Here is an 8,449-nt window from a genome sequence, read left to right on the forward strand (position 1 = left end):
AAGAAGCTAAAGTCAGCTTCTCAAAAAGGTCAGGAGAGACCTAAGTCAGCCGAGAAGCGAAGCAGGCAAGATGAGCCTGAAATAGAGGCAAGAACAGATGCTGATGAGCAACCTCAAAAGAAGAAAAAGTCTTCAGAACTGACCCCTATTGATGTTATCCCCACTGGCATCATTGTTCCTAGTGATTCTCACTTCACACAATGTCAAGGAACTGAAGCTGAGCATCAAGAAGATGATGTGGAACTGGATGATCACTTCATCACTCAGGTGGAAGAAGAATTAGATAACTCAGATCAGGATGATGAGGAAGAAGAAGACGAAGACAGCGATCAGGATGACGCTGAGGAAACAGCGAGTGAAGAGGAAGCTGCTGACCCAACTAACACTGAGTTGGCTGCAGATAAATACAAGTACAAGCTAATCAGCCCGATGCTGATCAAGAAGAAACTTATCCTTCTCACTCAGGAGAATCTATCCAAGCTGATCCCACTCCTCCTCGCAGAAGAAGATTAGTAAAGGCAAGTCAGAAAACAGTCATCGATCTCCCTGTTCAAAAGCCGACTAAAGATCCTTCTTCTCTGAAGCTGAAGTTTTTCGGTAAGCAAACCCCTTCTTCTCAACAAGCTTCTCTTGAAAAGCAAGCCTCTGTTTCTTCACAAAAGGAACAAGCCGACTTGAATGTTTCCGCTAACTCAGCGAGCCAAATCGAGCAAGTTCTCGCCAATATTGCTGCCCCAAGCACTATGCTGACTCAGAATATTCCTGCAACAATCATCACTGACAGCAGTCGGATTACTACTTCACCGACCATCACTACTGCCGATCAATCCTCTCTTCCAGAAAACAAAGTACAACTTGAAAACACACTTCCAGTCACTGACCCTGTCATAACTCTGACTCCTCCACAAACTGGTCATACTGAGGAAACTAGGCAACATGATGATGAATCCCTCAACTATCTGCATGCCACCGAGTCTGGTAGAAAACTCATCAACTCGGTGCAGTCATTAATTAAGGACATTCATCAATCTGCTGAACCTACTGCTGGGTCTAGTAACAATGCATCAACTCAGCTGTCCCAGGTCACTCAGCTCTTAAATGAGGTTAAAGGACTGAAGGATCTGCTAAGTGATATGATCTCAATTCAATCACATCAGCCCAAGCAGGACTCAATAACTAAGCTGGCTGAGCTCCAATTGACAACTGTTCAACATCTTAACACTCTTCAAGGCCAATTCCAGACCTTGTCAGCTGCGAATACTCAGTATGCAACTTCTGATGAAGTTAAGATGCTATTTGCCCAGCTTCACACTGAGCAAATCAAGACCAACAATCAGCTGGCCTCCTACTCTCAATGCTCGGTGGAGCAAATTAGCGAAGCAGTCACTACTAGAAAATGTCCAATTGCTGATGAAATTTTTTGACGGAAAGGATTCCGTCAGTAAATTTTGACGGAATTCCATCAGTATGTTTTCCGTCAATATGACTGACGGATTTTCTGACGGAATCAAAATTCCATCAAAATATTTTGGCGGGAACATTCCCGCCACTGATTATGACGTTATATTTTGACTGAAAATATTCCGTCAAATTTGTTAACGAAATTGTTGACGGAATTCTATTCCGTCAGTACGTTCTGACAGAATTACTGGCGAATTTTCGTCAAAATTAATATATTTCACATTTTTAAAACCAAAAATCTTATTATTCTAACTTTAATGTTTAGTTTTATTTTGGTTATAGATAGATAGATTCATCAAAACTATATCTTTATTTGAATTTACTTTCTATTTTTAAGGTTTTTAATAACTTTTTATTTATTAAAATTATCTTAAATATATATAAAATATCTAGTTAAGTTTAACTTTTTTTTATATGGGTTTTAAATTCATGTGTATATTTTACTTCATCCTAATAATCTAATTTCTATCTAAATATACATAGTGAAGTATATAAAAAAAACATATACAATGAGTAAAATATGGATTTTTAATAAAGAATATTTTTCCTTATATTATCAAATTTTTAAATGATATTTTTCATGTCAATTTAAATTAAATTTGATTTTTATGGACTAGAAATTACATCTAGATTTGATTATTTTGTATTTTAGTTAATTTGGTTAGTTGATTCGGGATAATGTCTCAAATTGATTTTCTTTTGATTTTGGAACTGTGTGTATAACATACACGTAATTCATACTTTATCGAATTTAAAATTCACGATAGTTCTTCCGAATCGATTTATTTTGGTTTTTAGAATTGTATACATCACATATACACGAGACGTTTATATTCTTGTTATTTTTGCAAATTAATGGATTTTATGTATGTAAATTTTATAGAATAAAAACATAGAACTAAATTATTTATAATGCAAGGGATCTAATTAAAATAAATAAAAATAATTTGGGTTCAATTTAGAATTTAAATGAATTAAAGGAGGTAGTTGTGATGTGGAGGGGTTTAATCGAACTAATTAATATAATGGGGTGCAGAATTAAGAAGTTAATAAGATGAGAAGGAGTGATATGTGATTCATGGGGGTAGTTTCGGAACAAAGATAAAAATGGAGCATAAATCGGGGTATTAGGGCTGGAGACTCATTATATGCCGCCACCCCCTTCATCTCTCTTCCCTTTCTCTCAAGATCGAAAATCGGAGCTTCCATGGCTTCCGGTGGTTCCATGCCTCTCTCTCTCTCTCGCCGACGTTTTTGCTCTGGTCCTCTTTATGACTCCAGTCCGGTCCTCTTTCCTCTTCTTCCTTGATTTTCTTTGGCCCAAAATTTCGACTCATGCGGTAGCCGTTTTCTGCTCGATGGCGATGATTCCCTCTGAATAGTGGTTTGCGGTTTCAAACGTTAGAAATCGGACAGATCTGGACAAAGGTCTGATCTTCTTCCTTACTCATGTTCTTCCATTTTTTTATGTTTTGTGTTTTTCTTTAACTAATCTGAGATTTTTTGCTTAAGATTCCAGTGATCGAAAATGCGAGGAAAGGTCTGGAAAGGTTGAGGGCTGACGGATTTGGAAGGGCAAAACAGGAAAAGTAAGTTTATTGTGTGTGTGCATATGTTTAGATTTTTTCTGAGTTAAATAGGAATAGAAGTAGAGATTGTATGTAAATGATACATGAAATAAATGACTGGAATTGGATTTGTAGGATGTAAATGGCTCAAAATAAAAGGATTGTAATAAGAAAACAAGCGGTCCATGTCCTAATCCTCATTAGATTATTTTCATTTTGTATTCCTCATTTGGGATTTTTTTATCGTCAAACTCTGTAGATGGAATGTTTCTGCAAGTGATCCACGTCCTAATCCTCATGGTTCGTTTAGATATAGCTTGATCAAGGTCACTGAAGTTTATGTGCTTTAAAATAAGGCACCAGTGACAACTGATGGGAAGAAACGGAGAACTCTAAGTGGAATATCATTTGTGAACCCTTCCACTCCAATAAGGCTTGATTTCTCTACTAAGCCACTTATTGGACCACTGAAAATGGAAACCCCAGTAGTTAATGGAACATATAGAGCATTTATGGAAGTCATTCTGCAGAACAATGAAACAAAAATGCAGAGTTATCACATGAGTGGATATGCAGTGTTTTTTTTGTTGGGTAAGGATTCATTTCTGTCTTATTTTAATTTTATTTTGAAATCATACTTTAATGCTACCGTTATCACCACAACCCTTTAGTACGACATGAATAAAGAGAAGCATTTTTTAGAAGTGGGAAAGCAAGGAGGAAATGATGTAGGAGATGAGAAGATAAGTATTTCTCCTCTTTTTTTTGGTTCATTCTAACACCGACTTTACAAGCTATTTAAATGGAATTTGCTGATGTGGCTGAATCTATTATTGTTTTTGTTTCGTGATTTCTTTGAGGAGGAGAGATGCGAGAAAGGATCCAACGTTAGGTTTTGGAGGTGGGAGAGAGATGGACGACTCTGAGCTTGAAGAAGGGGAGGCTTGCTCAGACCATAACAATGTGGTAATTATTGCTCTCTATTAGTGTGAAATTTTAGAGCTTTAGCTGATAATTGTGAATCAATAAGATTCATTAGTAATCAAATTTTTAGGATTATATGACCTATATAGCGTGGTAATCATGAGGAAAGATGTTGAAATTGCTATGGATTAATTATATTATCAAATTTCATGCGAAGTTCTATTTTTAGTTTTGTAACTGTTGTAAGCTTCTCATCTCAATTGTTTACCATGCACTTTAGTGATGCAACTTTTTGTAAGTCATCAAAATTTATTCAAGTTGGCTCAATTAAGAATAGTTAGTGTAATAATACATCAACATAATTAGCTATAGCATGATCAAGAACTGATGAAATAATAATATATTAATTTTCAGTGATAAATTGGTGTTCATAATTAGCTCAGTTGATGTCTTATCATATATCAATAAGGTCAACTTTGCTTTTGTTATCTTTTTGGATGAAATTAACTAGGCTTGTACATCTAATCATATAGAATCTGGCTAAAATTTTGCAAGTTCTGTTTGTAAATGATGTCCTATACAGAGAAGAAACTTGGGATTTTTTAAGGCACATTAGGGAATGATTGTTCATATTAGACGATTGTTATATGCTTTCTTCTGACTTTTCAGAAGCGCATATTTTTGCTGCTTGTAAGCTCTCAATCCCATAGCTAGTGCACATGAGAAAGAATGACATTATGGTTATCAATTAATCTAGTGATAGTTTCAAGCTTGCAAAACACTAATCTAGTGATATTATTCTTCAATTTCAAATTAAATGTTTTTCAGGGTCTGATAGAGAAATTCAAGGAGAAAGACTAATCAATGTGTACACATCTTCTATGTTCCATACCGACCCTGATTTCGTAAGTTACTTTTTCTTACTTTTTATTTTAGATGGCCAAATTGATTTTTTCATTCTATGTAAAATTGTTGATAACAGGTAGTGGAGTCATGCTCTTAACGGAAAAACAGCCACATCTATTCCATACTTCATCTGTTACCTATGTTCATATTTCCTATTTTGTGGTTATTTTGGTTTTCTTTTTTTATTTACAATTAACTGGAGAATGTTAACTATGATGTGTAGAAAGTCTTTGTAGATAATTAGCTCCCTTCAATCCAAATGTTGATATTTAACAAATAATATCATTTTTTAATTAATGAATTTATAATTATAAAAACAATGCTAATATATTATTATATATTTTAAAATCTATCCTGACGAAAATATTTCCGTGTAACATAACGACAACAATTTTGACGGTTTTTAATGTCAAATGAAACGTCAGAACATTCTGACGGTTCAAGTGTCAAATGAAACGTCAGAATGTACTGACGGAATATTTCCGTCAATGTTCCGTCAGAACATTATTCCGTCAATATTCCGTCAGAACGTATTTACTAACGTGTGTTTATTTGACGGTTTTCATTCCGTGAGATTTCCGTCAGTAACATGCTTTATTGACGGAATTTTGATGTTTACTGACGGAAATTTCCGTCAGTAAACAGTTATTTTCTTGTAGTGAGTTCGTCTGCTGAACTTAAATTAAATAAACAGGAGATGGACACTGACCAGATGAAGCAGAATGAGATTCTGATCACTACCCAAAGGACCTTCACACATGTGCGTCATAATAATATCCAGCGCCAATACTATGACTCAGCTCTGCTGAAAACGTTTCATCAAGCGTTTGCTGCGCTGTCAGATACAATTACTTGGGTAGGTAAGTCTCAAGCCAGCGCCGCTGAACTAGGTATACCTAAAGATGTCTTGGATGAAGGCATTATTGTTTTTGACGGCATCAATGAAAGTGCCGATAAACTTAAGGAGCTATCCGGCGTACTGACCGCCGCAGTCTTAACCGACTCTTTTAGAATTCCTGCTCCTCCCGATGCTGACAAAACGGGGGAGAAAGAACAAGCTAGAACTCAGCAGGAGGCTCCTAGAAGCAGTCAGTCTAAGCAAAAGAAAAAGAAGTAGAAATAGGCTAACTCAGTTTTTGTTTAACTTAGTCTGTAGTCTCTATGTTCTTTTATGCTCATCTTTTGATATGTATGCTGACTACTTTACTTTAATACAATACTTGCATCTTTTATCCTAACTTGAGTTATTTCATATGATGCTGAGTATTATGTTATTATGTATCTTCAATTACATCAACTGTGTTTACTGTCTATAATACTTGTTGATTGTATCCCATGCTGATCAAATTTTTGACATTGTCCTGTATGCTTATAAAACACTGTCTAATAAGACCCATTGAACAAAACAATTACTCAGCGCTCTCTGAATGATAAACCTTCCGCTTAATACTGGGTAAAATAGAATATGTTCCATGAGCTGACTTATATCTGAAAACTGACATTCCGCTTAATACTGGGTAAAATAGAATATGTTCCATGAGCTGACCTATATCTGAAAACTGACCTTAGACCTACTCGATTAAACCTTAGAATGTTTAGAGTTAAAACTAAGTCAGTAGCTCAACCCTGACGGGGGAGTTTGCTAAGTAATAATAGGTCAACTATCATGGGGGAGCTCAACACTGAGTTCCTCACTGAATAGTTTTGCCAACATCAAAATGGGGGAGTTTGTTGAAACACCTTTCCACATGATTTTGATTTGACAAAATTATCCAAGTAAAATTAAATATATTCTAAACACACTAAGTTTAAATGCTTTGATTTATTTAACTAATGTGTTTGTTCAATGTTGAGTTAAATTGTTTATAAGACATAAAGACTAAAAGACTTAAAGCCCAATACGGAAGTCAAAGCCCAAGTCAAACAGATCAAGACAACTCGGCCCGCGTGTGCAAAACGCTGTCGTTATGATCAAAACACAACTCAGCATGAGAAGGATCTAGAAGACCTTCATTGAACAACTTCGGAGTGAAGCTGCTGAGTTGAATCGACAAAGAGTACAAGACAGCAGCTGAGCAAGAACAACTTCCAGACAAAGTGTTTCCACTTTGGGTAAAGTTCAGAAGACACAGGATGCTGTCTAGTTAACCTTACCATAAATGGAGAGACATTCTGCCGAGCTGACTAAAAGCTGCTGAACACTGACCGAGGACAGAAGATACTCAAATCTGATTGGCCGAGAGCTCTGAGCAAAACTGAGTGACAACGACAGGAAGCCGTTTCCCTCCAACGGTTATTTCGAAATTCGAAATGACTGATGTCTCAGACGTCTCTATAAATAGCGCCCTTCAGTTGCTTCATTTTAACACACAGAATATTATCAAGCCATTACGCTGACCAAAATTCTACTCAAAGTTCTGTGAAGAAAAGCAAAGCAAATTCTTACACCAAATTATATATCTTTCATGTAAAAGTCTAGAGTGATTATTCAATCATCTAACGTGTCTTAGCAATTGTTGTTTAGGACAAATCTTTATCATTTCTAGAGATTAGAAAGGAGATGCTGAGTACTCGGTTATAGTACTCAGCGAGAGATTAGGAGTGGGTAGAGGTATAGAGGAAGGTACTATTGTTATACTCAGCTTCTAAGTTGTAAAAGGTTTGATGCTCTACCGTTAAAGAGCTCAGTAGAGAATTCGAAAGCTCGGAACGTGTTCCGGGGACAGGAAGTAGGCTTGGAGGCCGAACCTGGATAAATCTGCTGAGTAACATCTTTCTAACCTTAAACTCCTGAATATATATATTGCTTGCTTAAACAAAACTGACCAAGTAAAGAGGTCACGCTGAGTTGTGTTGAATTGAGTATCTGAGTTCAGGAATAGACTTAAGTTATCTCCTGACTCAAAGAAAGAAGCTGACTTAGTCACCAGTTGACTAAGCTAGTGTCTTAATTTACTCAGCGCGTTGTGTAATCCTTTTTCAAAGAAAAAGAAGTCAGCCTTAACGTATTAAAATTTAAAGTAGTTCCTATCCCCCCCCCTTGGAACTAACTTGTTACGTTATAAGGGACCAACACAGTCATCTGAGAAAGTTGGTTCCTAAAAGCAAGTGAACCTTTTAGTTTATGATCTTATAAAGATCGTTGATTCCTTCCCTGAGTTGAATAAGATGGATGCTCGTCTCCCAACTGAAGAGCAAATGGCATTTGACCCTCCCTATAGATATTTGGGAGTTTTTCTCTAGCTATTGAAATGGGTTCTGTGCTTTCCTCATTTGATGGAATGGTGAATGTCCTGGAAGAATTTAATCTTTGCCCCTATCAAATCTCTCTTGATGTTTGGTTAGAGTTTCTTGCTTTTATGAAGGCTTGTGAGGATTTGAACTTTAGTTTAATTGTCCTCTATTTCGGCCGTGTTGGAAACCTTTGAAAAGGACGACTGATGATATGACCTACTAGAAAATGAGTAGTCGTCGAAGAGCATTCCTATCTGGGAAGATGAAAAGCATAAAAGATTAGGTAATCATTTCCTTCCCTAAAGTGTTTATTCTGACAATTTTCCCTTTCAAACCAAGTGGAACAAAGATCCATG

At 36.2% G+C, this 8,449-nt stretch overlaps 1 long non-coding RNA gene across 2 annotated transcripts; it reads left to right on the top strand.

Moving 5' to 3' along the window:
• Nucleotides 1-2,607: 2,607 nt before the first annotated feature.
• Nucleotides 2,608-5,179, top strand: LOC136205758 (uncharacterized). Of its 2 annotated transcripts, none has more exons than XR_010676066.1 (6): nt 2,608-2,889; nt 2,974-3,050; nt 3,289-3,620; nt 3,701-3,995; nt 4,782-4,858; nt 4,936-5,179. It is a non-coding gene; the product is annotated as an uncharacterized lncRNA (long non-coding RNA). The 2 variants fall into 2 exon arrangements; XR_010676070.1 differs by having other exon boundaries at nt 2,981-3,050.
• The last annotated feature ends 3,270 nt before the right edge of the window (nt 5,180-8,449 follow it).

Source organism: Euphorbia lathyris, chromosome 1 (assembly GCF_963576675.1).
Source record: "Euphorbia lathyris chromosome 1, ddEupLath1.1, whole genome shotgun sequence".
NCBI classification, from domain to species: domain Eukaryota; kingdom Viridiplantae; phylum Streptophyta; class Magnoliopsida; order Malpighiales; family Euphorbiaceae; genus Euphorbia; species Euphorbia lathyris.